Raw genomic sequence first — 15,163 nt, 5'->3', positions numbered from 1 at the left:
AGATAGCAAAGGCTAGTGTCCCAGAATTAAGTAGGGCTGCTGAGACTATTAGTCTACCTGTCTTCTACTTACTACAAATGAAGTTCAATTGTTGGAGGACAATCTGCAGTCCTGAAATTAGAGTCTTTGAATGCCTGATAGTTCTTTAGATCTTACCAGGAATTCTTCTATTCTTGATTAAAGCTTATAATCAATAATGGGAAACAGAAATTCGAATCTAATGTGTGTTCTGAGTTACTTGATGAGAGGGAACTAATTTTTATTTCATATAATTGCACCAGATAAAACTTTCTTTTATAAACTTTAGCTAAACTTTGAGTAGGTATCACTGATCCTCATACATGTGACATGAGCATATTTTGTATGAGTACACTCATAGCTCACAGAAATAAAACCATACCAACTAAATGTAGTACTAGCTTTGGTCACTGGGCTGTGATTTCTGGTTTCTGCTTTCTGCTTTCATTTCCCCAAGTCTCTGTAGCACTATCAGATCAAATTATCATAGTTTATCTACTTCTTTCCCCTTCAGGGGAAAGTCTTGAAGTCAACTAGTTAACAACAAACATTTATTAAATGCTTACTATGTGCTAATTTATGTGTTAATTGTTGGAAATACAATTAAAAGAAAAAGAATCACTGTCCTCAAGAAGCTTACATTCTAATGGGAGAAAAAAACATATAAAAGGAATATCATTATACCACATAAACATCATATAAAAGTAAGAGGGGAGGATGAAGGTACATGCTGAGGCCATTGTGAAGAAAGTCCAGGAGGAAAGTGGTAAGTGTAGTCTGGAGAAGAATGAAGATATATGTGGTCTGGAAATCCTCCTTAGAATATAGGGGCTGGGAAGAGTGAACCAATCACAGGTACTGCCAATGCATGAAGCTAGAGGGAGTTTGTAGGATGGAGAGTTTTCTGAGCATTATAGATAAAGTTTGGGAGGAGAGTCAGGAGAATATTCTGAATTGGAACAGGTAAACCAGAGTAATTGGGGGTATATGTATCTAATACTCTAGATCTGGTAAAGTCAAAGGTGTGTTTCCTCCATTCATTACATGTTGATATCAACTATCTAATCAATTATTTTTAATTGGGACTTAATAATGTGATTTAGTAAGAACACTTGGAACAGAATATCATACAAACCAGGGGCACACTATTCCACATTTACCTATAGAGTTAAGGGTAAATGGACTCTAGCATAGAGCACAGGATATGAAAGAGTGTTATAACTCTTGGATGTTCTTTTGCTGGAAGTATTCCCCCCCCCCCTTCATTTCATGGGCCTATATAAAGTTGTCATTAAGCTCGCTATAGCTTTCTACTAGGCTCCTAGTTGAATCTTGAAGATTCCTTTCCCCAGTGTACCTAGTTTGTCATTGGCTTCTCAAGCAATTCTTCTGGAGATACTGCTGGGTCACCAAAAGAATATTTAAAACTCTCCAGGTGTTTTGAGCTTTGAAAGGTCTTTTTATGGTCAAGAAAGATGTAAAATGGTTTGAGAAGCTCTTCTTCCCTCTTCTCAAATCAATTCCCTCTCATAGAGTTGACAGGAACTGCTCTTTGAGGAAAGTCTTCTTCCAGAGACTTGAATATTTGTGTTCCAACTTAACTTGCATGCTGCTAGACTCACAGTGTGTGGCTTAGTATCCTCATGCAAAACCAATGAACTTTCTTGTGCAGCTTCACTTCATTTCATCCATCCAGTGGCATAAGGCAGTCCAATTGATTAATATTGATTCATTAATTGATTCATTAAAGAAGTCTACACCTTGTCCACAGTACTATTTCCAAAATGAGGGTTCCTCTTTCTGATGTCTTCTATGTACCTGTTTTCCTTCTCCTTTTGACCAGTGATTGGGGGCTGGAGACTGATAAGTAGCTCCAGTGTAGTTACAATTTGATGGGGCATTGATATTTTCTGTTACTGCTTTGTCTATCTGTGCAGTTTCTGCAAGCAAATTAAGGAGATAGAAGTATAAAGGGCTGTGCCCTAGACAGTACCACAGTTCTAGTGACACAGTACCAAAGATATCTTTCTTAGTGAGGTAATTTCCTTTTTTGTAAATTGTATTTTATTTTCCCCCAATTACATGTTAAGACATTTGGGGGGGGGAGGCATGAGGGTTAAGTGACTTGCCCAGGGTCACACAGCTAGTAAGTGTCAAGTATCTGTGGCCAGATTTGAACTCAGGTCCTCCTGAATCCACAGCCCGTGCTTTAGCCACTGTGCCACCTAGCTGCCCCAAGACAATTTTTAGCATTCAATTTTACAAGATTTTCAGTTCCAAATTTTTCTCCCTCCTCTCCCCTCTTGCTAAAATGGTAGACAATTTGATATAGGTTATACATGTGCTATCATGTAAAACAAATTTCCATATTAGTCACAGTTGTGAAAGAATAAACAGATCAAAAGAAAAAAACATGAAAAAGAATAAAATCAGTGAAAAAATATGCTTCAATTTGAATTCGAAGTACATAAGTTTTTTATCTGGATGTGGATAGCATCTTCCTTTGTGGGTCCTTTGTACTTGTCCTGAATCATTGTGTTGCTGAAAAGAGTTGTCATACATAGTTGATCATTAAACAATGTTACTGATACTGTGTACAATGCTTTACTTGTTCTGCTCATATTTCACTTTGCATCAGTTCATGTAAGTTTCTTCATTTTTTCTGAAATCTTCCTGTTCACCATTTCTTATTGTATAATATTCCATTATATACATATACCACAGCTTTAGCCATAAGTTTCCAATATTTTGCCACCATAAAAAGGGTTGCTATAAATATTTTTGAACATTTAGGTCCTCCCCGCCCCCTTTTTTTTGGATATAGACCTAATAGTGGTATTACTCAGTTTGGTTGCCTTGTGTGCATAGTTCCAAATTGCTCTCTAGAATAGCTGGATCAGTTTAAAATTCCACCCACAGTGCATGTGTTCCAATTGTCATGCTAGCCAATCTGATAGGTGTGAAGTGGGGGGGTGGTTGGCACTGCTAGAGACTGTAGGGGTCTGGAAGCTTTCCTGGTGCTGAACTGGCATTCTAGTGCTACTGTCTGGCATGTTCCGAGGATGGTGAGGTATGTCTGTTTTTCCCCAGGGCTACAGTGAAACATGGGAGGTCTGGCCATTGGTGGCTACCTGTTTGCCTAGTTACCTGTAGGGTTGGCATCTACCTATTTGCCCAGGTGGTTCTCAAAGCTGAAAGTCAGCCTATTCTTCTGGTTATGCTGAGGCACATGGGGGTGGGGGGTCCTGGTGTTGGTGTTTGTCTACTCCATCCAACTGGGGATTAGGATCTCCTTCTGGTTTGCTGAGGTAGGGCTTGCTGGGATGCTTCCTGTCCTGGAATGTGTCCCTATTTTATTTGAGTGAAACAGAAATATCTTGCCTATCTTCAAAGTTTCTTGGGTTAAAAGACTGTTTCACCCTGGGTTTTTTGCTAGTTCTGCTGTTTTAGGATTTATTTGGGGGGATTATTTTATGGAAGTAAATATGGGAGAGTTATGGTGATTTATTGCATACTCCATCACTTTGGCTTTAGGTAATTTCTTATGACACCACTCCTAACTATTTCTACACATGCAAAGACAGGTCAGATCAGATCCTCTACTTTGATCCAGTTTCACCATAACACTATATGTGTCTATATGTATACATGTATGCATATATTTATATATCCATACATGCATACATGCTCACATACATACATACTTGAAGTTCTAATGGGATATCTTGAAACCCTGATGCCCTTTCTTCTTTTGATATAATGAATTATTGATCTCCAAATAACAGAAACAGACTACTTGTTGAAAAACTATGTAAACACTTCCCTTTCCCCTAATTTCTTCCCCTCAAGCATTTGGTATAATCATTGAAATCATTCAAGGCTGTTAACAATTTCTGCTTCCAGCTATCCCACCTCAGGTGCACCTGCCATTCTCCTAAATTTGCTAAAAGAAAGTCTCGGTTCAAGGTACTGAAAGATTTTTTACATATTAAATTCCACTCATTTATAATCAAAAGTAGATTAAGATGCAATAGAAACTATCTAAATAAAGAGCATTATCTAATTCTTTTCCTAGGATCCTGTTCAGCTACATAAACCAGAAGTGTAAAACAGTCCCTGTGTTCCTGCTATTTTGAAAAGCAAAGATGTTAGTTTAAAAGATAAAATGCTGTAAGTAAGTACTTAAGAACAGGATTCACATTAGGAGATTTATGCAAGGAAAAAGCAATTTATACCAATAACTACTGTGAATATAGGAATAGCGGATATTCTAAAAGGTTTTTCCAGAACTCCATTCCCCATTAATCCATTGCTTTCTTCATTGGATTGTACACTATTAAATCAGTCCTTGTTGATCAACGTGCCCCTTGTCTGAATCCCATTGGGCTACACATATTCTAAAAAGAAATGTTTGGGTTTTGGTTTTTGTTGTTGTCTGTATTTATGTTTATGTTTTTTTAAGAAAGAAAATCTATTGCTCCTTGTTTCTGGGAATTAAAAGGGAAGGCTGATAGAGTAAGATTTAACTATTAAAAGAAGCATAAAAAATCAATGATTCTAGTTGAGAAATACTAGAGCGGTAGAATTATTAGATAAAAAATGTGGAGAGATTTCAAGATATGTTGCAAAGGTAAAATGTATAGGTCTAAGCAAACAATTGACTACGGGGTATGGGGGATTAGAGATATTGAGGAGTTCAGGAGGATAATAGTAATGATAATGGTGGTGGTAATAATAATACTAATACTAATTAAGATTCATATAACGCTTAAAATGTGCCAAGTACTGAACTGTGCTAAGTGTTTTATAATTATTATTTTAGTTGATCCTCACAACAACCCTGGGATGTAGGTGCTATTACCCCTCCACCCCATTTTACATATGACAAAACTGAGGCAAATAAAGATTAAGTAATTTGTCCAGGTTCACACAGTTTGTGAGTGTCTGAGGCCTCAGACACTGATTGAATCTTTCTGATTCTAAAACCAAGCTTGAAGAATGGTGTTCCCTTCCATGGCAATAGGGAAGGTAGAAGTAGGGGAAGATTTATGGGGAAAGATAATGAGTTCTGTTTTAAACATGTTGAGTTTAAGATGTCTACTGAGAATTCAGTTTAATTTGTCTGAAAGGCAGTTGAAGATTTGAGATTAAAGGTAAGCGGAGAATTTGGGATGAGAGTAGATTTGAGAGCCATCAACATAAAGAGGTAATTAAATCATGGAAGCTGATGAAATCACCAAGTGAAGTAGTATAGAGGCAAAGAGAAAAGCATGAAAAATACAACCCTTAGTAGCACCTCTAGTTAGAGGGCATGATCTGGAAAAGGATCTAGCAATGGTAGCTAAGTAGTCAGCTATATAGGACAAAAGCCAGGAGTTAGTGGTATCCTAAAAACCTTGAGAAAAGAGAGTATTGTGATGTTTAAAATCTAAATTGTGGTTGCCTTAAATTAGAAGCTTTAGCACCAGTCCTTGGGCATTAAACATTTATTAAAGCATACAGATATTCCCATGGAGTTCAAAGTTAAGAAAAAAGCCTATTTAGCCTAGAGTTCCAGCCTGGCCCGGTTCTTCCTCAAGTCCTCTGCCACAAGCCTGCTTCAATCACAAACTCTCTCCAGCAAACTGATTGTGGAAGCTTTTTATAGGTCTGGAACAGAGGTGGTCCTTACACACTGCTTCAAGCTGATTGGTTGGCATCATCCAAATCCATTGGTTCTGAAGGTGTTCTCAATCCAGTTAACTTGAAGTAGGCTAATCAACAGTTAATCACTCTCCCTTGATTCAATCAGTCTAGATTAATCTCCAGGTGGGTGTTTGAGTATCTGCTAAATCTCATTATTTCATCACAGTATCAAAGAAGAAAGGGTGTTCAACAATGAAAAAGCTAAGACAAGTTAAGGAGAATTATTATAGAGAAAATAGCTTTGGATTTGAAAAATAAGAAGTCATTAACAATTTTGGAGAGAGCATTTTAGTGGAAAGATAAGGGCAGAAGCTGGATTGTAATAGGTCAAAAAGAAAGTGAGAGGAGAGAAAGTGGAGGGACCTATTGTAGATGGACTTTTACAATAGTTTAGCTTCAAAGAGCATAATAGACACTAGATGATAACAGGCTAGGGATTTTTCTGGATGAAATACATGTAGGCATGTTTGTAAGCAGTAGAGAATGAATCTGTAAATAGGAAGAGATTGAAAATAAGTAAAAAAGTGGTGATAACAGGAGGCAATCTTTTAGAGGAGTTGAGATAGAGTAAGCTCACATGAATAGAGGAATTACTCTTAGTAAGAAGTAAGGTTAATTCATCGTGTGAAACAGGGGTGAAGAAGGAGCTAGTGACAGAAAACATCTGAGTGATAGAGATGAGAAAAAGGGAAAAAAGGAAGTTCATGATGAATACTATTCTTTTTCCTCTGAAGTATGAGGTAATATTCTTAGCTGAAATAATGGGTGGGGGTGGGGGGCTTGCACCATCACAGGTGTAAGAGGGGATTCAAAAGTTTGAAAGAGCCTTGGTGGAAAGTGAGATGGTGATTTGATAAGGGAGGTATAATAGTATTACCAAGCAGCAATGAGAGTCCAGTGGTTGTGCAACATGAATTTGTATTGAAATCATCCAGAATGGTTGTATAATTTTTCCTCGTCTTCATTAAGCAGCGCATGTGTAGGAGTAAATGGTGGGTATGATCCAAGGCTCTGGCATGGTTGGGCATACTTAGCAACATAAGGAAGCAAGGCATTCAAGTGAGGAGGACAGTGGGGCGTTGAATTGATTCACCAAGAAATCAAGATGAATGATAGAGAAGAGAGTGGGTAAAACAGAGAAATGACTTGGTTAAGAATTTTTTTTTAAGTTATACATGTGTAATCATGTAAATCATTTCCATATTAGTCAGGTTGTAAAATAAAACAGACAAAAAACCTTAAGAAAAAAATAAAGAAAACCTAAAAAATGGTTCAATCTATATTTAGACACCATCAGATCTTTCTCTGGAGATGGATTGCACTTTTCATAAGTCCTTCAGAGTTGTCTTGGATCTTTGCAATGCTGAGAATAGCCAAGTCATTCACAGCTTATAATATTACAATATTGCTGTAACTGTATGTAGTACACCTCACTTTGCATCAACTCATGTAAGTCTTTCCAGGTTTTTCTGAGAACATCCTGCTCATCATTTCACAGTAGCTATTGCTAACTGAATTTCCCTCCACCCTATTCCCTCCCCATGTCATTTATTCTGTTCTCTATCTCTTTTCATATTTTCCTTCTTCAACGGTGTTTTAGTTCTGCTGCCCCCTCCCCCAAACTGCCCTCCCTTCTCTCACCTCCCGCTTTATCCTCTTCCCCTCCTACATTCCTGCAGGGTAAAATAGATTACTATACTGAATTGAGTGCATATATTAGTCCCTTTGTGAGCCAATTCTTATGAAAGTAATGTTCACTCACTCCCCAGCACCTTCCTCACCTTCCCCTCCACTGTATAAGCTTTTTCTTGCTTCTTTTACGTGAGATATTTTACCACATTCCACATCTCCCTTTCCCTTGCTCCAACCGCACTCTTCTCTCACCACTTAATTTTATTTTTTTAAAGATATGATACCTTCATATTCAACTCACACCTGTGCCCTCTGTCTAAATATATTCCATTCACCTGCCCTAATAATGAGAAAGTTCTTATGAGTTACAAGTATCAAATTCCCATGTAGTAATGTAAACAGTTGTGGTAAAATATGAAAGTTTTTAACAGTCGGTTAGGATAACTGAAAGACGCCAGTTTTTCAAGGACCACCCTTTTGGGGAGGAGATGAACAGTCTGCCTGCTGCGCATGTCAGACTGCCTGCCGGGTACAGTCCGCCTGCTGCGCATGTCAGACTGCCTGCCAGGTACAGTGCGCCTGCTGCGCATGTCAGACTGCCTGCGGGGTTTTTTGGGACTTCCGGGGTGGAGAGAAGCAGAGGAGCCTTTTTGCCTGCTTGGCGGGACTCCTGACGGCGCGGAACAGATTCTCTCTCCAAAGGTGGCCTTGTCGGTTTGGTGAGTTGTTATAAGGAATATAGACTAAGCTTAGACTTAAGACGATTTGTATTGTGTTTCTACTTTCCTATCCTTCTAACCAATATCACCTTGTGACTATCATAACTATAAATAAAAAGGTCTATCTAGAAAACCAAAAGCTGCTTCCATTTACTAGTTTGGGAGATAAATTAAGGGAAAGGTTAAGTAGGGGAGATTTATGATCTAATATCCAATTTTAAATCTCACAGTTTGGCGACCACGAAGGGACCTTAAGGACCCTCCCACCCTCCCTAGTTTGGCCATAAGCCGGCTAATTCGGTGGATTTTCCAAATACCCCCCCCCCCACGGACTTTCCCTTTGTCTAATCTCCCTTAAAGACTTTAAGCCTCTAAAAGCCTTGTTTTAAAGGAAAAAGCCAGCCCAGTTTAAAATATGATCGAATATGTCATTTTCCCTTTGGTTTTTTCGTTTTTTTGCATTGGAGCATGTTGGGGTACCATACTGTCCAAATTTAGACATCTAGTTTACTCGGTATTCCTTCATTGTGTTATAGGTCTCCTCCTCACTCACACAGCAAAATCTTTTTGGTATAATGGTATGAGTGTAACTGTCTCCACTGAAAATGTGTTTAATATTAGTAGGAATTTTTTGCCTGCAGTTGAAATAAATTGTAATACCATACTCACGATAGTTCACATGACTGTAACTCTCATTATGGGTATTATCATAGTTGTAATATGGAAAGAGATTAAAGGTAAACCACGTGGCGAGGGAGACACTAAGATGGCTCCCTCTGCTGAAGGTAACCCAGCCTCACCACGTGGCGAGGGAGACGCTAAGATAGCTCCCCCTACTGGAGGTAACCCAGTTACAGAAACGGATATTGGCCAGTCTTTAGAATCAAATCAGCTAAAACTACTTCCCTTGCAGGAAGATATAGAATTTAATAAAAAGGGAGTATCAGTTCAGGTTAGAAAATATCACCCCTTTACAGCAACTGACTTGAGCTCATGGAAAACAATCTTCCCTAGTTTTGAGAAACATCCAAATGGTGTAGTTTCACAGTTAAGGACTATATTTAATATATATCAACCCACTTGGGCTGATGTTACTTGCCTTATGGAAACTTTACTGTCCCCAACTGAGATGACAGATATTATCTCGGCAGGAAATGCCCTTGTTGCGAAGGGTAAGGCCGATGAGGAATGGCCTCTAAAGGATCCAGAGTGGAATTATAATAATGACAGGGATTTCCAAAGATTAAAGGATGCTAGGGAAACACTTCTGAAGGGAATGGAATTATGCTCTAGAAAACCCGAAAACTGGACGAAATTTATGAGCACACTTCAGGAGGCTAATGAAAGACCAAGCAGATTTTACGATAGGCTTTGTGAGACCGCCAGGCAATACACCAGATTAGATCCAATTGATTCAAAAGATTCTTATATTATTCTCAACATGTTTATTTGTAATTCACTGCCAGAAGTACGCAAATATTTTCTGACCCAATGTCCAGATTGGAGGAGCTTAACAGCTGATAGACTTAAGGAACTTGCAAATTATGTCTTTGACTCACGTGAGACAGGTCCAGATCACCCCAAACAGAGCATTCTGGCACCGGTGATTCCTAGTCAGCCATGTGAACACCAGAACAAGGGCACTAAGGTGTGTTGTTCCTGTCAGCCATGTGAACACCGGAACAAGGACACTAAGGTGTGTTGTTCCTGTCAGCCATGTGAACACCGGAACAAGGACACTAAGGTGTGTTGTTACTGTCATAAGGAGGGGCATGAATTGAGAGAATGTAGGACTTGGAGAAGAAATTCTAATTCTAATTACAGGCGAAATCAAAATAGGAATAGATCTTTTTGGAGGAATACAGAAAGGCAGTACCAGAATAATGGTGACCAAGGTCCCTCTCAGAGGAGGGCACAGGATTGACGGGGTCTTGGGGAGGAATGGAACATAGATAATGAAAGCCATATATTCCCAGATCCAGATTTTTTGAATGCCCTTGTACCAGTCCATTCACCTCCCCAGAGTAGAGAACCACATGTCACCCTAAAAGTGGGGGAGACTTATTATGATTGTCTGCTAGACACAGGAGCCTCTAAATCAGTATTAGTAAGCAAACCAGATGCTGGGTGTAGACCTGTAGGATTTTTAAATGTAGTAGTAGTCTCAGGAAAGAGCCAGAGAGTGGCAAAATTGAATCCTCGCATGGTATCTATGGGGCCCTTAACAGTAGAACATTCATTTTTACTCATGCCTGATGCCCCTGTAAATTTATTAGGTCGTGATCTCCTTTGTAAGCTTAGAGCAACCATATCTTGTGCTCCAGATGGGGCTGTCTCCCTACAATTGCCAGAGGATACTGTTCATTTATTACCAATTTTACTTACAGAAGCTCAAGGATCAGCAGGGGAGGTATCCAAAATCCCCTCTGACATTCCTGAGTCTTTATGGGCCTCATCCCCTAATGAGGTGGGGCTCCTTAAGTCTGCCATGCCTGTTACCTTTAAAGTTAAGGGGGGACCACCCCCCTCCATTCCACAGTATCCATTGTCTAGGGAAGCAATAGAAGGGATCACCCCTATAATTGAGGCTTTGAAAAGCCAGGGTATTATTATTCCATGTCATCACTCTCCATGCAATACTCCCATTTTGCCAGTTAAAAAACCCAAGCCTGGGCCAGATGGTAAACCTGTTTATCGCTTTGTGCAAGATCTTAGAGCGATTAATAATTATGTTATTCCTAGACATTCTATAGTCGCAAATCCGGCTATGATAATTTCCTCAATTCCCTATGAATCTACATGTTTCACAGTGGTAGACCTTTGCTCTGCCTTTTTCTCCATACCAGTACATGAGGACTTCCAATATTTATTTGCTTTTACCTGGAAAAATAGACAGTGGACCTGGACTAGACTCCCACAGGGATTTGTAGACAGTCCCACATTATTTTCCCAAATTTTACAGCAGGATCTGGCCTCTATTACCTTTAAAGCCTCCACACTAGTACAATATGTTGATGACTTACTTTTGGCCTCTCCTAATGCTGAAATTTGTCAAGAAGATAGCCGTCACTTACTGCTGGAGCTGCACAAGAGAGGACACAAGGTTTCCAAGACAAAGGTACAATGGTGTTTGCCCCAGGTAGAATATTTAGGATTTATTTTGGCTGCTGGAACTCGCTCTGTCTCTTCTAAGCGAGTCCAGGCCATTCAACAACTCTCTGCCCCCACTACTAAGAGGCAGTTGAGAGCCATTCTGGGAGCAGCTGGGTACTGTAGACAATGGATACCCTCTTTTGGTGAAATTACTAAACCCCTCATAGCTCTTACAAAAAGTTCTGTTCCAGACATTTTACAGTTGGATCCCCAGCATCTCTCAGCCATAAAAGAATTAAAACGGGCCTTGTTATCAGCACCTGCCCTAGGACTGCCAGATTATAGTAAGCCTTTCACTCTCTTTGTGCATGAACAAAGGGGGGTGGCTTCTGGAGTCCTGACTCAGTCACTGGGGCCTAACCAACGCCCTATAGCCTACTATTCAATTCAGCTGGACCCTGTAGCGGCTGGAGTGCCACCTTGCCTTAGAGCAGTGGCGGCCACAGCCCTTTTGGTAGAAAAAGCCTCTGATTTGGTCCTAGGTAACCCTCTAACTGTGCAATGCCCTCATGAAGTGGAGGCTCTCTTACTACGTCACAGGACACAAGCCTTTTCAGATCAAAGGCTGGCTAAGTATGAAATAACCCTGTTAGGTAATGAGAATATCACTTTAAAACGCTGCACAGTTCTTAATCCAGCAACACTACTCCCTAATTTACCATTCTCGGGGGAACCGTTGCATGACTGTGCTTCTTTAGTTGATATGGCTGAAAAACCCCGTGATGATCTTTTTGATACACCTTTAGAAAATCCTGATCTTGTCCTCTATACAGATGGTTCCTCATTTATGAGAGAGGGAACCCGTTTTACTGGAGCTGCTGTAGTTTCTGATTATGACACCCTCTGGGCAGCTTCTCTGCCTTGCCATTTTAGTGCACAGGCTGCTGAACTTGTGGCTCTTACACAGGCCTGTAATATAGCTAAAGATAAGAGTGCCACCATTTTTACTGACTCGAAATATGGCTTTGGCATATGCCACTTTATTGGTATGATTTGGCGTCAACGAGGCTTTCTAACATCCTCGGGCAAGGCTATTGCCAATGGGGACCTTATCAAGGACCTCTTAGATGCCCTAAAACTGCCTTCTTCCCTAGCCGTTGTACATTGCCCTGCCCACACAGGGAATAGTGACCCTGTTTCAAAGGGAAATGCACGAGCCGATTCTGCAGCCAAGCTTGCTGCATTAGAAGCTCCTGAACATGTATTTAACCTTTCACCTTCTGAGGATATTCCTTCCAACCTAACCTATGACGATTCTGAAGTAGAAAAGTGGAAAAAGAAATTTAAGGCGAAACAGATCAATGGCATCTGGGTGTCTCCGGAAGGTAAGCCATTTCTTCCCCGGAAATTCTACCACCAGGTATGCCTCTCTGTTCACAGAAAAGGCCATTTTGGTACACAAGGCATTGTAGACTCTATTAAGAGAACCTGGATAGCACCAGGTGTGACTAATACAGCATCTCGAATCTGCTCGGGCTGCTCCACATGTCAGTCTTATAATCAGTATGCTTTTAAGGCCAAAGCTTATGGAGGGCGTCCTCTAGCATATACACCTTTTGAGCACTTACAAATTGATTATATTACTATGCCAAAAGCAGGACATTATAAATTTTGCCTTGTTATAGTTGATCAGCTCACTCGGTGGGTGGAGGCCTTTCCCAGCCCCCGAGCCACAGCTGCCTTTGTTGCCAAAATTCTTCTTAAAGAGATAGTACCTCGTTTTGGCCCACCAGCCCGCATCGATTCTGACAAAGGCACACATTTCACTGATTCGATTTTATCCCAAATCTACTCTTTCTTGGGAGTGACTCCAAAATTCCACACGCCCTACCATCCACAAAGTTCAGGCCAAGTCGAACGTATGAATAAAGAGCTTAAGAGTATGATTGGCAAATTATGTACTGAAACCCATTTGAAATGGCCTGATGTTCTACCATTGGCATTATTCTATCTACGAAGTAGACCAAGAGGAGAACTTCATATATCTCCTTATGAAATGCTTTTTGGTCACCCTCCTATCCAAGCTAAAACTTTTTCCCCAGTTTATACATCACTGGTGGGAGGTGATACTTCTGTTGCCTCCTATATACAGGAATTACAGACCAGGCTACGTGAACTCCATGAGGCAGGAGCTGTGGTCCAGGCAGGACCATTAGACTTTTCATTGCATAACTTCAACCCAGGAGATAAAATATATGTAAAGAATTTTCAGAGAACCAGTGGAACTCAACCTGCCTGGGAAGGACCTTTTCAGGTATTATTGACAACTCCTACTGCCATTAAAATTGGTGAAAAAGACTCATGGATTCATTGCTCTCATATAAAGCCTGCACCATTCATAGGTGAAGAGATTTCAGATAGACCTGAGGTAGACGCTAAAGAGGTAAAAACCCTAACGATAGCAACTGTTAAAGAACAAAGAAAGTTCAGAGGAAACAGGCAGTTCCCATTTGATAATCCCACTGATCAGTTAAATGCTTTGGGACTCAGTCTTCGTAAAGTATCAGGAGACGGAAATTGCCTTTTTAGGGCTTTAGCAGACCAGCTAGAAGGTCACTGTAGAAATCATCTCAGACACAGACAAGAAGCTGCTTCTTATATGATTAACCATAGACAAGAGTTTGAGTCTTTTAGAGTAAATGACTCCCCTTTTGAAGAATATGTTGATGAATTAAAGAAATTTGGAAAGTGGGGAGGAAATGATACAATTGTAGCATTTGCTAAGCAGCATCAGCTGAATGTTGTGGTTCATCAATTAAATCAGCCTTTATTGAAAATCAGTGGCACAGACAAAACTGATGCTAGAGAACTCCACATTTTCTACCATAAAGAACATTATGACAGCATTAGAAAGATCAATGACAATTCAGAAACCCCTGCCACTTTGGCATGCAGAGAATTGGGGAACCAGTTAAAACAATGTGGCATACCCCAAACTCTAGCAGCTTAAATACCTTATAATTTAACAAGCATTTCCTTCTACAGGCAAAAGCACTGAAGTACATGGCCTAGTTTTCTGGCCTACCTCAACTATTTTTTTTTTTATTAATTTTTGGTTTTTTTGTTTTTGTTTTGACTTTTGAAAGGCACTGAAAAGACCTGGAATTGACCGCACCTTTAAGTTCTTTAAGAGCACAAAAGGGTGCTTAGCGAATCTTTTGCTTTTTATTTTTTATTTTTTGTTTTGCTTTGGTTTTTTTTTTACTTTTGTTTCTTTTGCTTTTCTTTAAAACTAAATTTTGTAAACTAAGTGATTATTCAAAGACATTTTAAGTATATGCTGTGGGTGAGGCTATCGGGCCTCAGAAGCTACCAGAATTCTTTTTTTTATTTACTCTTTCTTTTTGAGAGAACCATGAGTTCTAATGAGTTTTGTTTTATTTATTTATTTTTCTCCTTTCTCTTGTATGTTGTTCTGTTTAACTAAAAAGTACCAGAAATTGCTTGATACCTCACTGAAAACATTGAATATTGAATCTTGCTAATTGAAGTCTTATTTCTTTTTGATGAATTAATCACCACTTTAAGTATCTGCTACTGTTATACTAGAGAATTCATGTATAAGATGATGTGGTCTACTTGCTAAAAGAAGATTATGTAATAATGTCTAAAAGAAGATTATGTAACAATGTCTAATATAATCAGCTATTTACATTCGTTTATTATTTATATGTCATTATACTCTGGGTATGGTTTGGAATTATTGTATATATCACTAATATATTCTCAGTTATGCAGCATAGCACACATTTTTACCATCATATTGTCTTTGGTGAAATTAATGAGATTTCAGAAATATGGAAACTTATCATTTCAGAGACTAACTTGCTGTGAACTCTGATGCAGGCCCTGGAGAGAATATATGTGCAACAAAAGGAGAGACAGGTATACGTAAGTCCATGGTTTGCTTATGATGGTGACTATGTAGAGCACAATTACTAGGCACAGTCCAGTAT

Source organism: Dromiciops gliroides, chromosome 4, assembly GCF_019393635.1.
Source record: "Dromiciops gliroides isolate mDroGli1 chromosome 4, mDroGli1.pri, whole genome shotgun sequence".
In the NCBI taxonomy this organism is placed as follows: domain Eukaryota; kingdom Metazoa; phylum Chordata; class Mammalia; order Microbiotheria; family Microbiotheriidae; genus Dromiciops; species Dromiciops gliroides.
Note: the sequence above shows the minus strand (reverse complement) of the source record.